At 38.0% G+C, this 18,107-nt stretch overlaps 1 protein-coding gene and 1 non-coding gene across 3 annotated transcripts in view; both read right to left on the bottom strand.

The window, feature by feature from the left end:
• Positions 1-238, bottom strand: part of LINGO2 (leucine rich repeat and Ig domain containing 2) — a 347,291-nt gene extending 347,053 nt beyond the window's left edge. Inside the window, exon 1 of the mRNA XM_064380728.1 lies at positions 157-238. The gene's annotated coding sequence lies outside the window, so the exon portion shown is untranslated. The remainder of the gene's footprint in view (positions 1-156) is intronic.
• Positions 239-248: 10 nt separating this feature from the next.
• The window catches only part of LOC105718789 (uncharacterized), a 929,644-nt gene continuing 911,785 nt past the window's right edge, over positions 249-18,107 (bottom strand). Inside the window, exons 6-7 of one of the 2 annotated variants that reach the window (XR_010344199.1) lie at positions 14,127-14,190; positions 283-315 (exon numbers count right to left, since the gene is read on the bottom strand). This is a non-coding gene — a transcript (uncharacterized LOC105718789). Of the gene's footprint in view, positions 316-14,126; positions 14,191-18,107 lie in introns of both variants that reach the window. The other variant, XR_010344200.1, reaches the window with a different exon arrangement.

Raw genomic sequence — 18,107 nt, 5'->3', positions numbered from 1 at the left:
CATTTTCCTAAATCCAAGGGATCCCCATTCTTTAACAACCTGCTCAGTGGACTTAGAAAACAAATAGAAAAGCTATACATTATTAATATACCTTGGCAGCACACTAAAGCCCTTAGAGCAAGTGATAAATGATCAGATGTCTTTCTTGAACCTTACCTGGTTTACTCTTTTTAAAAATCCAACCCTTGCCGTCTCCCACACAAAGCTCTTGGCCACTGGGTGAAATCCAAGCTGGGTAGTTGATCATGATAATTCCAACACGTCATGGGCAGCAGCATCTCTCAGAGTCCCACAAGCCAACTGCTTGAAACGAACCTGCAACAACAAGATATTTCTCCATTTTAATTGAAAAATAGTGAACCGTGTCCTAGGTCCAGGAGGCATCACAACTTAATCAATAAGGGAATCATAAAGGAGTGTGTGAGGGGCTATAAATGCCTCTCGAGATGCTGACACACATTAAAACTGGAAGACTGAAGTTTATGTGCTGCAGGAGGTGTTTTTGCAAAGAGCATGTTCCTCTTCATGTTGTTATTGATCTACTCACGCCATCAGTTATTAATGAACGTTATTGATATTAAAACTTATACATGCTATAGTATGTACCACCTCTCCTTCAGGTAGGTGACCAGTTGGAATACTCAGAGTATTTTTCTGACTTTACCCAGAATACCCTCAGGCTAGCTGGGCAATGAGATGCAACAGGGCAAAACCTGTCAGCAGTTAGAGCAAAATCCACAAGATTGTGGGTCAAGGACAATTTCCTTTGTGACTTCCGAAGCTCCAGCCAATGTCGATATTCCTGATATAAATACTGGGTCACCTCTTTAGGATAATCTCTGAGAAACAACTTTAAGGGACATATGTAAGGTGTTGTAAATTCAGCAGCCACCATTATTGATATCAACATACAGACTATAAGACAGTAGCCAATGTAAACGCATTGTAGCCAGAGTTTGTACACAAGGTAATGACCAGACCCAAGAAAGTCATTAGACAGCTAATTTGGGGGCAATGTACCACATATTTAATGATTCAGTTGTTTACATCCATGAGCAAATATGACGTTTAAACTTAATTAGCATGCTTGACTTTCATTCATACAGAGAAAACCTACGTGTACTCAGTAATCTATATTGGACTGTTACCCGACACATAAGCAACACTTCAATAGAAGATTAGAATGATACTAATGAACAGAATTGCTCATTGGTCTTCCCAGGGTAGCTTTTAAAACTATTAGATTGTTTTATAACTATAACAACTGTACTTAGTAATACATATACAAAAACAAATGTATTACTATTATTTTCTAAGTAGTGCACAGAAAAGGCTTAAAGGTTATTTGAAGTCTGTAGGGAGACTTGTGAATAACTATGTTCTGAAGATTCATGGACACAGGTGCAAAAACTGATTTTAACAAGCAACAAAATAATAAATCCTCATGCACCTGTGATTAGAGTTTACATATTCCCAGAAGTCAGTGTGGAGACTTTGTTAAAAGACACAACAGTATGATATCCTATTATGCCATTTCAGCAATAATACTAAGATGACAAAGGGTTCAAGTTGAACACATGCCTTGGACTAGAATGTAGCACTTCAAAATAATTCCTTAAACAAAGAGAGGTATATATGACACTAAATGACCATATTGCAATTCAAAACAGGAGTGTTATGCTGATGCTATTAGATACTTCTAAGCATCCACACCCACTCAACACACATACATGTCTAAAATTTTTGTATTTGTTGATCCAAGTTACTTATTAACCTATTACCTTCCAGATGCAAATTGTTTTTATTCATGCCAAAATATTTTCTACTTCCTATTTCCTTTGAAGATCTTCTGGAAATTATCCTATCACTTATCTTATAAACAAACCTGTTTTCATGAGTGGTAAAGCTTTTTTGGTCCTTTGGCAGCCATGAAGGATATTAAAAGAAGCCATATACTACTGGACCAGACGACAGGGAAGAGTTTATAACCATAATTTCTAAGCTTCCAAACTGGCTTTGAAGTGAGAAATTTCTGAAAGCTGCTTGCTTTGGACGCACTCATCTGTGACTCAGCGCCACTTCTCATACTTCGGTTCTGCCACTTTCTATTTTAAAAGTGAAAATAAGTCACTATAGCTACTTGCTTTATAAAATGGCTTTATTTTATTACACAGAAATGTTGCTATTGATCCCTCCTCAGAAGGGGTAAGTTTTGTGTATTTTCTTTTTAGCAGTGATGATTTTCACTGACCTTTGTTCATTTATTTATTCATTAGCCCTCTTATTCATTTCACAAATTTTATTTGAGTATCTCTGCTGTGCCAGGCATGGGATTTGGTACTGCAGGTATGAAGCAAGAAGACTTATATTCTCTTCATGAAAAGATTACTACCTATTCTATTCTGATTTAACATTTTCTTGTAACCAAGAAAGGCAGGAACATTACATCCAATCAAGATAATTAGCTTTACCTTATAAACAATCTGCTGTGTGACCAGAGTAGGGAAATTCATGAAGTTTGTCAGTGACTGAAGCACTACAGACTGAGGGAAAATCTACAATATAGAAGGATCAATTCACACAGCTAATGCCTTTGAGGCTGTTATTGCGTGTGATAGGTTTGTGTAACTCTTATCTCTTCTTCTATAACCTCATGTAGCTGAGTTAAAAATGAATCAGTTAATCCAACCAATTACGTTTTGATAGTACAATAACATCTATGGCATCAAACACAAGCACTGCCTTCCAGCTCCTGTGTTGAAGGAATCACAATACAATCCTGTGTGTTCTGCATCACATCCAAGTGAACAGACTTTTGTGCCTGTTGCGGGGGGTGAGGGGGAAATCCTTTTTTTTGGTACAAGTTGTTTTACACAATTTTTGTATGATTATTCAATTTTTTTTCGCTAGAAGGATATATAAAATTAAATGCATGTATTCTCCTGGAAGAGAAGTCTATGAGGGGTCATAAGAAGTACCAATTCCATGACACTGGTTTGAAACTGTATCCTAACATCAACTTTCATTATGAAAAAACACGCTTTAAATAATTTTTCACACATCTCTCTCCAAATGTTATTAAATGAAAATACAATGAAAACAAAAGGACAATTATTCAAAATACTCTTAGATAGTAAGTAATGTCTTTTACTAAAATCAATATGATTTTCAAAGGATTTAATTATTTTATGTTTTGAAACTCTGCTATTACTGGGATGTATAATATGTGAACAAGCTATTTTCTTTAATGCTGTCATCATTCTTTGAGAAATTCTTTTAAAAATGGATTCTGAATGTATTTTCTTGTATGTAAATTGTCTCTCGATAATGATTTAAATGTTCTAAAATGAATTTTTGACAATGTGCCAAGAGGTTCAAGATAGGGACATGGTATACAGAAGTGATTGATAAATCACTGTTGTACATTAATTTAAAACAAGACAAGACCAAAATAAAATTTGGAAAAAAAGGACTAGAAATTCTAACGTGTACAAACTGTTTTCCTGTGTGTTGGTCTGGCCCTCAGCGCTCTGTGATTGAATTTTGGTATTCTTTGTCTTTCCTTATGAACATCACAGCTACTCTTTTAGTTTATCTTACTGCTCTGAAGAAAGCTTTCCAAAGGATCCCCTCAGCACTTAGGCACTCATTTTATAGGCTACTGATTTGCACTTGTTGACATGTTGCTTTTTATACCTTATCTCAGTGATGCACTTCATCTTCCCCATGGAGACAAGTTGCATAGCCCTCTAGGTGGCCAACAGAACTAGAAGAGTACTCAGCATTTAGTGAGTTCAGTGCATTTGTTAAATGATTGCTTGGTCTTGGTACATTTTGTGAGCTTTGCGTCTGTCACTCATTTTCCCACACTAACAGAATATAATAATCAAGAATGTACAAACAGGTAGATTATCAATAATCAAAGTTGTCAGGCTTTCTGCCTTAGAAATATCAAATTTAGGCTTTTCTGTCAGTAATTTTAGGGAAATGGTAGGTTTGGCCATTTTTTATTCACAAAATTATTGCTTCTAAATTCTTCTTTTTATTCATTTAGTCTGATGAAAAGATCAAAAATTATTTATCAGCAGCCAGAGGTCATTAACAACCAGCACTAATACTTGTAAACGTTGTTGCTATCTATTTTATATGTATTTTATTTTTAATTGTCTCCCAAACTGTGGGAAATTTATACTATAATAATGCCTACTTTATGGTGATTAAAAGAAGAATCGAAAAGTTTAAGTTACTGACTCAAGGAGATAGAACCTTTGAAAAATAGAACTGTGATTTCAATGCAGTTAATTGATAATGCTGTACTGTCAATTAATAAGTTTCTAGAGATTGAATTTGAAAGATTCACTCAATTTATAGATGAAAAGCTTAGTCCCAGGGAAGTAAAGTGACATATCAGAGGTCATTCAGATCTCAACAGGGTCGGGATGAGCATTTAAGCCCACAATGCTCCTGTCTTTCCAATATACCACTTTCTTACCCAGCTTACTCAGCATGATGCCTAAACAACTTATAGATTTCCGATTCACTTGATTAAAACAATGATGTTTCCGGTAGGTATTATTTCATAAAGATAACAAAGCCAACAAACAAATTAACAGGATTTTGCAATACAGTTTTAAATGAATTTAATTTTGAAAGCAACAGATGACCTTTCTCTCTCTCAAGTCATTTTTCTAGTTGAAAAAAACAAAACGTAGACACAAAGAGGAGACTGTGTTGATAGACTGTGACAAAGCCTGTGATTAAAGTCTGAATAGCACATCGGTGTTTTGCTGATGACCATTTTGCATGGGTAGCTACATTATTATTAATCACAAGCTGGAAATAATCTTGTAAAATACTCATTTGATATTATTTTCATTTCAGAACCCAGCAGGAAGCCCTTCAAGCTACATAAACCAAGATCTAAGCTAATGCTATCAATCACTGAGAACTCAGTGCTTGATACTCAAACACAATTCCCCATGTTTTTATCTTTGCTCAAAGATGCCTAATTTTGAATTATCTAGAAACTTTACCAATTAAAACAGGCCATATTCTTTTTATTTTCTTAAAATTGGGCATCAGTTTGTCACATTCCCACATTTTCCACAGTTGAAAACTTGCCTCTGTCCTTTTTCCTTCCTTTCCTGTTCCCTCCTTCCCCCGGCCCACTTTCTTCTTTCTTCCTTTTTTTCCTTCCTCTCTATCCTTCTTTCCCTTCCTTTTCACCTTCTTCATTTCAACAAATAAACATGTATTAAGTTCTATGCAGTATGCTAGGCTCAGAGGACAAGACAAGACACCTAGTTCCTGCCAAGGTATTGCTCGTAGTCTAGTAGTACGAATACAGAAGTCAACCAGCTTATTATTGAAGAAGAGTAGAAGTCCAACCTACATTGAACATGTCAGAACATGTCAGCTTTGAGTAGAAAATAGTTCATAAATTGATCCTGATTGGCTTGGCCTGGTCTACTTAGAACTCACAAACAAAATATAATTATCATCAGGCAGTTTCCAAATACCTCACATACGCTGAGTTTTCTATGACTTAGAGAGAGATCTTTTACAGTATCAAAGCTCATAAGCTGGAATGCCTCAGGGTCACATGTGTATCTCTTAAATGTAAATACAGTGTGGCTGACTTTGCAAAGGAGATAAAGAGCCACCAATGGTGAGCGGGAGAAAGTCAGCTTAGCCTAAGGATATTAAAAACAACATTTGAAACACTGTTTTGCCAGAAAGAACACATTTTTGGATTGGTTTTGGTCACTGGCCACCAGTTTGAGATATCCTTTGTAACTTTTAAGGGGTCACCACCCACTGCTTTCTAGATACAGTATAGGTCTCATTTCACTGCCTTTGGTAAAATCCCTGACGGGTTAAAAAACAACAGCACACGCACACAAACTTCTCCTTGGAAAGCCTTTCTAGTGGGGGAGAAACACCTGAATTAGCTCAACAAAATTATGAGAGTGTTGTTGTTAATAATATGGGTCCCTGGGCAATGTCCCAGAATTAATGAATCACCACGTCTAGAGTGAGACTGGAGATTCTGAAGATGACACTTGCCTAGCTTACACTTAGACAAATTCATGTTTAAGAACCACTCTTCTAGAATGATGTGGAGGGTGCATGGCAGTATATGCAAGCTTATGTACATAACATTTGAGGTAGTGGCATAAGAAAAAAAAATACTGACACACTGTGTGTATGTTATTCATGCATGGGAATCCAACTCCTTAACCCTGAAAACAGCACAGGGAGTGGAGTGTGTGATGTGATAAAGAATGCTGAAAACAGCCTCCTGAGAATGCAGTTTGAGTGTGCACAAGGTCACAGGTGCTTCAGCAACCCACCTCAAATGACCGTCTAGCTGTTTGTAGTTAATACAAGCCCTCTCAAATACTTGGTGGATGGAAGCTGGGGCAGACTCTCTTAGAAGAGCTACCCCCAGCCCTGCTCAGCTGGAATTGTCTGAGTACTTCATTCTCGGCGTTCACTGCAATTTATGAGCTCTGCAAGTGGTGTCCCCGACGTGATCGCCTTGAAATTATGCGTGAAAGAGGAGAGCTCATCAATTTTGGGGGCATCCTGGTAAGGGACAGTCCTGACTCCCATCAGAAGGATGGGATGCATGGGTAAAATATCAGGGGTTAGGTTATCACGGGTCGAGAAATGACCAAAGAGCTGAAAGTATTTTTTAAAACAGTGCAACAGCTACTTAAGGCTATCTAGTGCACCGTAGATCCTGGAGCTCTACACAAGCTTATGCTCTTAGTTCGGCAGGAATGCCCTTGGCGTCCTGATCAAGGAATCTTAGATCTATAGTTACAGGAGCAGGTAGGTCACTGCCTGAAAAGAAGATATGAGCAAGGTCATTTTACTAATGCTACTATTTTGACCACCTGGTACGCTCTGCATTGTATCCTCTTTATCTACCAGATTGTGGTGAGTCAAACTACCCATCTTCTCCACCTGAAGAGAATTCAGGAGATTTAAAGGAGAAGAAAAAACAAACCAGAACAACAGGGGGAGATTTCTCTCCCCACTTCATTCCCTTCTATGGGGAATAAGGAAGAGGCTTTTTCTAGTGAGGATAAGGACAGACTGGACTCTTTTCCTCCCCCAATAGAAAAACTATTGCCCTCTTTTCCTCCACTCTTAAAGAGACCGGTGTTTGTTGGCTCCATTCAGGTAACAGCACCTCCCATCCCCCTGGAGAAGATAGGAGGCTGCCCAAGGGATGGTTCTTGGATAAGATCCCAGGTGAGTGAACATCTATATGATGGGGAAAACATGTCCTCAGTAATGTCTCCTTGACAAACTTCCCTGCTGGAGGGGTGCCTCCAGGAGGGAAGGAAAGTGGCTGATTATGATTGTCTTCCAAATATGCAAGTTCTCACTTCCTACTTCAGCATCGGCCTTTCTGGCCTTGTCTTTTTACTGTTTCCCTGGAGTATAAAGGAAAGTTGCATGCTGCCTGCTGGGTTTTATCCCAGAAAGCTGCGGATTTCTTGCTGCCCACAGAGGCCTGGGGTAGGGGAGTTGCTAAAAAGCCATGGAGTGCCCATTTGGTCACTGGCAGTCTGGGCAAGTTACCCTTTCTGGGTTTGTGGTGACAGAAGGAAGGCCAAGAGACACAGACTGAGTCCCCGGGTGGCTGCAGGCAGCTCCAGCCCGGTCCTGAGAATCAGCTCACCATGGTCTTGTGCGTTAGTAACCGTGCCCAGAAAGTGGCTGCTGCCTGCTGTGCTGCTGATTTTTGTATTTCTGCCCTTCCCTGCCGCCCCTCGCGTGTCTCAGCTGACAAGTAATTCCTTGTCTTCCCTGGTCCTCTAGGGAAAGGGCTAAGAAACAGTCCATGTGCACCCCAACCTTACCAGCCTAAGGTGGGCAGAGGAGTGTGGAGCAGCCTACAGTACAGAGCTCTGGGGGGAAGCCCACTAATGAGGGGTGCCCTCCCATAGCCATATGTTAAATGCTAACTAGGCTGAGGTGGACAAGTTCTGCCAGCTGCTGTCGTCTTCAGAAGACAGACGCAGCAGTAAGGAATGTTTGTTTAGCTTTTTAATAAAATGTTTAAAAACACTCTGGCCAGGAAACTTCAAAGCAGACCCTGCGCTGCATGTCTGCTCCTCCTCTGAGCCTCTCTGCTTGGGGGGTGGTAAAAATAATAAAAAGCCCAGTATATTTTCAGTACCTTACCTTACAGGGTTGGCTCTGGGCGTAGGTGGCCTGGAGGATCGGGGGAGTGGTCTTCTCCCAGCCTGTTACCCTCTTGCCTCCTGCCTCTGCGCTTAAATACACGCCCTTTACCACCTGGTCATTCTCTAGCCTCTTGCCGCCACTTGTGGTCTTCCTTCCTCTCAGGCCAAGAGTAGAAACAGGTGGCAGGCTACTAAAAAGAGGCTGCTTAAAGAGCCTGGAGCAGGTGAAAAGAAACCAGCCACAGCCCTACTTTTCCAAGCTCACTTCTAGAGCATTCCAGCTAAAGGCTAACAGGAGAATGGCCAGAACCTACAGACATTTAGTAATATTTTGGGGGGTTTTTTCTTTTCTTTTTTTTTTTTTTTTTACACACTTAAGCTAACTCAGGACAGGTTTATTATCCTGGCAACTTGCAGTCACATTCTAATAACTTTCAAAGGCCAAAATATGGTTTAAAAAAATAACTTAAAATATCCATCCTTTCCATGCCTTAATTTAACAGGTAGGCTTTATCTTTTGCTGTTTCTGTGTTTTATGTAACTGTCTCATAATCCCTCTAAACATATGCAGAAGACCACAGATTTAATAGCTTCTCTTCTCATTAAGGGGCACTGTGTCCAGGTGTCAGAGTATGACATTGCTACTCTTTTCCATTAAGCAAGGAACAATTTCATACTCTCTTAGCTTGTGATCTTGATTGGCAAATAGCAATACCTGACTTTATTGGTAATATCAGCTTTCATTTACCAGCCTCTAACCTTCTGAACTTTTCACAAACTGTGCCTGTTACATTTGTGTCTATTGTTGTCTCTGAGCCCTTGCTTCATGCCACCACTGTCTTTACAGATGGTTCACAAAAAATTGGAAAAGATAGCTATAGTGTGGCAAGATGCCATGCAAAGCTGGCAGCACAAAATCCAGGAACATTTTAAAACTATGCAACGGGCGGAGTTAGGTGCCCTAATATTGGCCTTACAAACTTTTCCTCACCAAGACATAAATATAATTAGTGATTCTGCTTATGCAGTGTATAGTATTGCTCATTTAGATCTTGCATATGTGAAGGGCATTACTAATGAATCTTTACTAGCTTTGTTTCTTGCAGCACAAGAGTTCTTCTGTGACTATCGTCACCCTCTTCAAGTCACACATATTTGCTCTTATTCTAGGTTACCTGGTCCCTTGTAAGAAGGGAATGCTTGAGCTAATCCTCTGGTACAACCACAAATGTGGTAAGCAGATTCTTCTGCATTTTTGCGAGCTCAAGCTGATCATGCTTTTTTTCATCAGAATTCCCACAGAATGCAAGTGTTAAGTTTCATTTAACACTTGCTCAAGCTCTCATGATTATTGAAACTTGTCCTAATAGCCAACGGCATTATCTCTCTCCTTTTCCCTTAGGGTTTGCTGCCAACCCACAAGGTCTGGTGCCTAATGCTATCTGGCAAACTGATGTTATTCAGTATCCATCCTTTGGATATTTTAAATTTCTCCACGTTACCGTGGACACTTATACAAGCTTGATTCATGCTATCCCCTAGACCAGAGAAAAAACTGAAGATGCAATTGCTCATTTGTTTAAATCTATTATAACTTTAGGCCTTCCACAAACTATAAAAACTAATAATGGTCCTTGCTATCTTAGTGCTTGATTTGCATATACATTACAACTTTGGCACATACAACATAAAACTGGCATCCTCTGTAACTCAAACAGACCATTATTAAACAAGCTCGTCAAACTCTTAAAATATATCTCAATACACAAATAAGGGGGAATATGGGGTTCTCTTGAGAACAGTACTTGTCATTGGAGAATCAACTGACAAAGATGGTGATGACTCAGAAGGCATCTGACATTACCTGAGGACAGCTAAAGAAATTGGATCAACAAGCAACTATCTGGCTTGCTGCCTTGGAAGCCCCTGCAACTGCAGAGAACTGATTTCTTATGTATCTGGTGGTAATTGGGGAAATGTCTGAGAAGGTAAGACAGGCATGGATGTTGGGGTGGCTGATAATTCTTGTCCTATGCCTAGTGGGATCAGCTCAAGAACATGTTTATTGGAGTCATGCTCTGATTCCCCCTGTTTTTAATGTTATTATGTGGTGGGATGCTGACCCACCTTTGTCATCTAATGATTCTTCTTGGACAGGAGGTCGATAGATGCCCCTGTTTTATCCCCTTAGCTGAAAATCTGAGGTGGATTAAACTTAATGACTCCTTGACTTTATTGTCCAGTAATTCCCTTCTTTGTTTTTCCACAGTAGCACATGGTAAGTGTGTTACTCTCATTCCTCAGGAGTATCTTTACTATCAGCCCATAAGTGATGCTAAGCTTACAAATTTGACTTTTATTTCTGCTGTTACCACTATTCTCACTGAGGTCTCTAATCAAGCTACACAAGTGCCTGATCTTCCTATATATCATCCGAGTAGGGACTAGTGATACAAGTTTGAGGCCATGTGTTGGTCTCCGTGCAGACAACCTGCACGGCCAAGGGCCTCTGTTTGATAATGGCACCTCACTTGATTGGGACCCCCCTGCTTATCTTATGTCTGCAAATCAGACTATTGTATTTGGGAGTCCCTCCAACAGTTCTATCACCTGGTCAGAGTATGCTTTCAGGACCAATGTTACAACTAAAAGGGAAACAAGATTTAAGCCCTGTTCATACCCAAATTTGGAGATTAGGACTTCTTTTTTTTGAACAGTTTCTTTCACATGGCAAATACATTAATAGCGGTGGGAACTACACCTTTTCCTTGCAGAATAATGTTATGGATACAGTCTTGATTTGTAATACACACCCTTATATACTTCTGTTTGGGCAAGGTGTTCCTAATATAGAACAGAAGCAATCCTTTTATACTATTAAAATATCTTTCAGTAGTTGGTAGGCTACATGCTTATCTCATCAAAACATTACACAGTTAAATATAACCTACGTCATGCCTTTAAAACAGCATGCAGAATTGTGGCTGTTTGTTAATTTAATCCAGAGCTGGGAAGGAAATTCCACCTTGCAGTTATTTAGAAAGGCACATCTGCAGGGGACTTATCAGAACCATTTGTCTTCTCAAATTTCCACTCTTGAGTGTGAACTAAAGAAACAACTTGAAGAATGGTTGCAGTAATTACAAACAAGTACCCCTCATCAATTCTAAGAAGGCTTTTTGATGGTTAAACCCGAACTTGGTTGCCTAAGTTAAACATATGCATTTGGGTGATGGCCGCTATACTGATTCTTTTTTGTATCTGTTTGCTAGGCATTTGCAGATGGCTTTGTGCTGCCACCTGACACATCTACGACCAGAGAAGAACCATAGAAGCTTACTTGCATTGGATGACCAGCATGCTCTAAGAATTAAAGAAGGGGGAGATGTAGGGGGTACACCGCAACATATTCAAGCTTACGTACATGGCATTTGAGGTTGGGGCATGAAAAAATACTGACACACTGTGTGTATGTTGTTTGTCATGGGAATGAAACTCCTTGACCCTGAAAACAGCACAGGGAGTGGAGTGTGTGGTGTGATAAGGAATGCTGAAAACAGCCTCCTGAGAATGCAGTTTGAGTGTGGCCAAGGTCACAGGTGCTTCAGCAACCCACCTCAAATGACCATCTAGTGGATGTCTGCAGTTAATACAAGCTCTTTCAATAAATACTTGGTGGATGGAAGCTGGGGCGGACTCTCTTAGAAGAGCTACCCCCTAGCCCTGCTCAGCTGGAATTGTCTGAGTACTTCATTCTTGGCATTCACTACAAGCTATAAGTTCTGCAAACAAAGCCTGTTTTTGATTTTTTTTTCAGTATTTTTCTACAACTTTTAATGTAAAACATTTATTTCTCTTTGAGTTTTAGATAGCTTATTTTGGGGAAAAATGATTCTTCCATGAATTGCATATATTGAGAAGTGTTGTTTCAAATTCTACACAAGAAGATCATCCCTAAGACACATAATTGTCAGATTTTCCAAGGTCTAAATGAAAGAAAAATGTAAAAGGCAGCTAGAAAGAAAGGGTAGGTAATCTACAAAGGGAATCCCATCAGGCTAACTGTGGACCTCTCAGCTGAAACCCTGTAAGACAGAAGAGATTGGGTGCCTATATTTAACATTCTTAAAGAAAAAATCTTCAACCAAGAATTTTACGTCCAGCCAAACTAAGCGTCTTTGGTGAAGGAGAAACAAGATTCTTTTCAGATAAGCAAATGTTGAGGGAGTTCCTTACCACTAGACCTGTCTTACAAGAGATCTTGAAAGCAGCCTAAATATAGAAAGGAAAGACTGCTACCAGCTAATACAAAAACACACTTAAACACACAGACCAGTGTCACTATAAAGTAGCCACACAAACAAGCCAATGGAATCAATTTCTTATTAGTGTAAGGCAGACTGTGCCTAAAATGGGAAACAAGAAATGACAGAGGGTAAGTAGTCTCATCAGAACTTACATTTCATGAAGAAGAAACTATCATATCTATACATAACCACCCTCAAGAACAGTGCTACTGCATGAGTTTGACAGCAATACCATTTCCTGATGGCATGTAGTTAGCATATTTGAGATACATAACCCCTTTTAGGCTGGAAGCAGTGGCTCACACCTTTAATCCCAGCATGTTTGGAGGCCACACCAGGTGGGTTACTTGAGCTTAGGAGTGTGTGATCGGCCTGGGCAAGATGGCAAAGCCCTGTCTCTACAAAAAATACAAAAAATTAGCCAGGCCTGGTGGCACACGCCTATTGTCTCTGCTACTCAGGAGACTGAGTTGGGAGGATCACCTGAACCCAGGAAGTTGAGGCTGTAGTGAGCCCTGATAATACCACTGCACTCCAACCTGGGCAACCAAGTGAGAACCTGTCTCAAAAAAAAAAAAAATTACAACCCCTTTTAGCAGGGTGGTGGTAGTAGGGATGAATCAAAAGTAACACAGTGTTCTAAAGAAGAGAGATGGGAAAATAATAAGTATTTGGCAAGTAACCACTGAGAATTAGTGTGTCACACTGTACGTTTTACATACATGTTCTCATTTAATCTTCATAAGAAACCTGGGAGACAGATACTACTTCCATTTTGCAGTTGAAAGGCATGGAGTCAGAAAAGATAAGTAGCTTGCCTAAGGTCAAAAAGCTATGAGGGAGACTTAAGATTTAAACTCATCACTTGTTAATTGTTTAGGTCCTACGCTTTCTAGCACAATAAATGCTCTGTAGGTCATTTGTCCTATCAATTTGCTTTTGATATCCCATGTCAAGAATAAAGCCAGGTCAACCCATTTCTTTCTCTATTTCTAACACTTCCTTCCCCTAAACACTGTATTCTACTTTGTCCCAAGATCATCAGGTATATAGCGACAAAATACAAAAGAGAGAATGTAATGGGAAGCTTGTGTGTGTGTGTGTGTGTGTGAATGTGATTTTGTTTTTGTTTTGGCTTTCCATAAACCAACATGCTCCTCTTCCTATTAATTCTCTGATTTTTATTAGGAGAGCATATAGAAGTTGCTGCTGAGGATAATCTTGGAAGGAAGGAAAAGCCTTCTTTCTATTGCAGTCGGAATGAGAGGGGCTTGGATGTGACCTAACTCAACTAACATCACCTAAATGTGAAAGTCTGAGGGACCGACACAAAGATTTTTTAAACTGTATTTATATATAAAATTGAATCTTGAACAACATGTGGATTAGGAGCACCAACATGCTCATGTAGTTGAAATTTGTGTACAATATTTGACTCCCCAAAAACTTAACTACTAGCAGCCTACTCTTGACTGGAAGCCTTACTGATAACATAACAGTAGATTAACACATATTTTGTGTGCTGTACATATTAAATACTGTAATATTACAATAAATTAAGCTAGAGAAAATAAAATGTTATTAAGCAAATCATGAGGAAGAAAAATATATTTACTCTTTATTAAGTGAAGTGGATCATCACAAAGGTCTTCATCTTCATTGTCTTCATGTCGAGTAGGCTAAGGAGGAGGAAGAGAAAGGGTTGGTCTTGCTGTCTCAGAGGTGGCAGAGGAGGAAGATGTAGAGGAGATAAGAGAAGAGGCAAGAGAACAAACACACCAGGTATAACTTTTACTGACAAAAATCCACATATAAGTGGACCCAAGCAGTTCAAACCTGTGTTGTTCAAGGGCCATCTCTCTCTCTCTCCGTGTGTATATACATATGTATATTATACATACATTTTTAAGGACAGACACATAACAATGATAGCTAAAGCACTAGTTTTCCTACAGTATGATCTAGACACACAAGCGTCCTTATTTCTGTCCATATGCCCGTTTTGTGAGATGTGAATCTCCTGTTGAATTCTTTTTCTGCTTATGACAGTCAGAGTCATTTTCCAATACTTATAACAAAAAAATCCTTACTGATTCAGAAATTCATTTTTTGAAAATTTTAAATAATTTTTAGAAATTAATATACATTTATATATAATATGTAATTTTTAATATAAACTTCACCTGGCATAGAATTAAATAGCTACATATATGTATAATTTGTACTATTAATTACATTATATACATATGTACTGATTTACAAATATATACATTATATGTATATATATGTAACTGTACAGTTTACATAGAGTAAAACATAAGATTTTATGTATACACTCGGATCAATATTTTTAAGAAATCACTATATCCCTGAAAGCAACACTTCCATCAGGATATCGAACATTTCTGCACCCCAGAAAGCTTCCTGATATCTCTTCCTGTCAATATACACCTCTCACAGGCAATTAGTATTCTGGTTTTAAAAGATTAGTTTCACCTGTTCTTGAACTTTATCTAAGTGGAATTATATAGTACGCACCTTTGTATAAGTCTTTTGCTGTATGTATGTTTTTGTTTTTCTTGGAGAAATGCCTAAAAGCAAACTTGCTGGGTCTTAGTTTATATCTATGTTTAACTACATTAGAAATTTTACCAAACAATTCAAATTAATTGAAAACCACTGGCACCCAGCTAGGAGACTAACTCAAAGTAGCATGGAGTACATCAAAGAGAATAACAAAAAGTTAAGCATGAAAAACACAATTTAAATAAATAAACCGTAGCTGAGGTTATAATGCTTCTAGTAAAGTTAGCAGTAAGATGGAAAGTCTTTATTAGTTATTTTAGAAAATATCTTAATTCTATTACTTGCCAACATTCTACGAAGACTTTTGCAAATGACTTGCAGATATACTGAAATAGTCAGAGCAACTTTACAATAAAGACACATTAAAAGAGATTTGCTTCGTACAAAAGCAGTTGATGTAGCCATATTAACCATACTAATAAACTAAAAAATAAAAACCACATCATCTCAATTGCATACAAAAAGCATTTGACAAAATTCAACATCAATTCCTCACAAAAACTTTAAGCAAACTGGGACTAGAAAGAAATTTCTTCAACCTGATCGAGGACATCTGCAAAATCCTGGAGCTAATATTATGCTTAATGATGAAAGTCTGAATGCTTTCTAATTAAGATCAGGAAAAGGCAAGGATGTCAGCTCCTATCACTTCTATTCAACATTGTAGTGGCGGTTCTAACCAGTTCAGTATGGCAAGAAATAAAAGGCATCCAAATTATAAAGAAAAAGGTTAAAACTGTCTTTATTTGCAGATGCTTGTCTAAGTAAAAATCCATCAGAATCTACAAAAAAAAGGTAATAGATCTGATTCATATGTGAATTTAGCAAGGCTACAGAATATAAAAACTACATAAAGAAACCAATTATATTTTTATAGTCTAGCAACAAAACATTAGACACTGAAATTTACACAAAAAATTTTCCAATAATATTAAATGTAATACATGAAGATGAATCTTTCACAAAATATGTACAAGATCTGTACACTGAAAACTATAAAACATTGCTGAGAGAAATTAAAGAACGAATGAATGTAGAGATACACCACGTTCCTGGGTTAAAAAATCCATTACTGTTGATGTCCACGTACCTCAGACTGACTAATCACAATCCCAACAGAATTTTAAAAAAAAATTATATACTAATTCTAATTTTTTTTTTCTTAAGATGGAGTCTTGCTCTGTGGCCCAGGATGTAGTGTAGTGATGTGATCTCAGCCTCATTGCAACCTCCACCTCCCAGGCTCAAGAAATTCTCCTGCCTCAGCCTCTCCAGTAGCTGGGACTACAAGTATGCACCACGATGCCTAATTTTTCTGTTTTTAGTAGACAGGAAGTTTCACCATGGTGGCCAGGCTGGTCTTGAACTCCTGACCTCAAGTGATCTCGGCCTCAGCTTCTCAGAGTGCTGGGATTACAGGCATGAGCCACCATGCCTTACCTGATTCTAAAATTTATTTGCAAATGCAAAAAACCTATAATAGCCCCCCAAGACTTTGAAAATTAAGAAAAAACTTTAGAGAATTAATGACATCTTATTTCAAGACTTTTTAGAAAATGGCATTTATCAGGTTTTCAAGTATGGTTTTCTGTCAAAACAGACAACTAGATGAATGGAACAAAACAGAGAACAGAAATAGACCCACATATAGTTGGACAACTGATTTTCAACAGATATACAAAGATAATTCAGTGAAGAAAGGATAATCACTTCAACCAATGGAGCTGGAAAATTTGGTACTATAAAAAATAAAAAGAACCAAAATAATTTTAATTCCTACCACATACTATGTGATGTAGAAAAATTAACTCAAAGACCATAGACTGCCTTAGTCCATTCAGGCTCCAGTAATAAAATGCCTTAGACTGGGTAATTTATAAACAACAGAAATTGTCATTTATAGTGCTGGATGCTGGGAAGTCCAAGATCAAGGAGTCAGCAGATTTATAGATGGGGCCTTCTTGCTGCAATCTCATGAGAAGAAAGGGGTAAACAAGCTCTCTTAAGTCTCTTTTATAAGGGTGCTAATCCCACTCATGAGGGTAGAGACTTCATGACTTAATTATCTCCCAAAGACCACATCTTGTAATAATATCACATTGGGAATTTTCAACATATGAATTTTGGGAAAGCATTGAAACCATAGCATAGACCTAAAAGTAAAACATCTTTTAAAGAAAACAAAGAAGAAAAGCTTTATGTCTTTGGGTTAGGTGAAGATTTCTTAGATACTACACCAAAAACAAAAAATCCATTATAAATCGATAAACTAGATTTAGTTAAAATTTAAAACATTTTGCACTGTGAAAAATCAATTTTAAGAGAATGAAAAGAAAAGCCACAAACCAAGGGAAAATATATGCAAATTATATTTTAAAAACTCATGTATAAAATACCTAAAGAACTCTCAAAACTTAATCATACAAAAACAAACCAAGTTTTAAAAAGGAGGGTAAAAGAGTTGAATTCACACTTCACCAAAGAAGCTACATGGATGGCACATTAGTACACGAAGTGATCCTCAATGTGATTAGTTCTTAGGGAAAGGTAAGTAAAACCACCACGAGATATTACAACACAGCTATTAGATTAGATAAGATTAAAAAGGCTCACCATACCAAGTGTTGGCAAGGGTATGGAGGATGCTAAACTTTTATACAATGCTGGTAGGAGTGTAATATGACACAACCATCTTGGACAGTAGTTTGATGTTTCTTAAAATGATAAACATACACAGCTATAAAATCCAGCCATTCAAATTCTAGGTATTTACTCACAAGAAATGGAACACACAAACACTTGCACACAGTTGTTCCTATAACTTTTTCTTGGCATTTTCCAAAAGCTGAAAACTACTCAAACATCCACCAACATGTGAGTGGGTAAACAAATAGTGTTATATCCATGGAACAAAATTATACTGTGCAATAAAAAGGAATCAACCAATGGCACATGCAATACATCAATGAATCACAAAATAATTATGCTGCATGAAAGAAGCCAGATTCTC

The sequence above is a fragment of the Aotus nancymaae genome, unplaced genomic scaffold, assembly GCF_030222135.1.
Source record: "Aotus nancymaae isolate 86718 unplaced genomic scaffold, 86718_ANA_hifiasm-v0.15.2.pri h1tg000003l, whole genome shotgun sequence".
Taxonomy (NCBI): domain Eukaryota; kingdom Metazoa; phylum Chordata; class Mammalia; order Primates; family Aotidae; genus Aotus; species Aotus nancymaae.
This window is presented reverse-complemented; position numbering and strand designations above follow the sequence as displayed.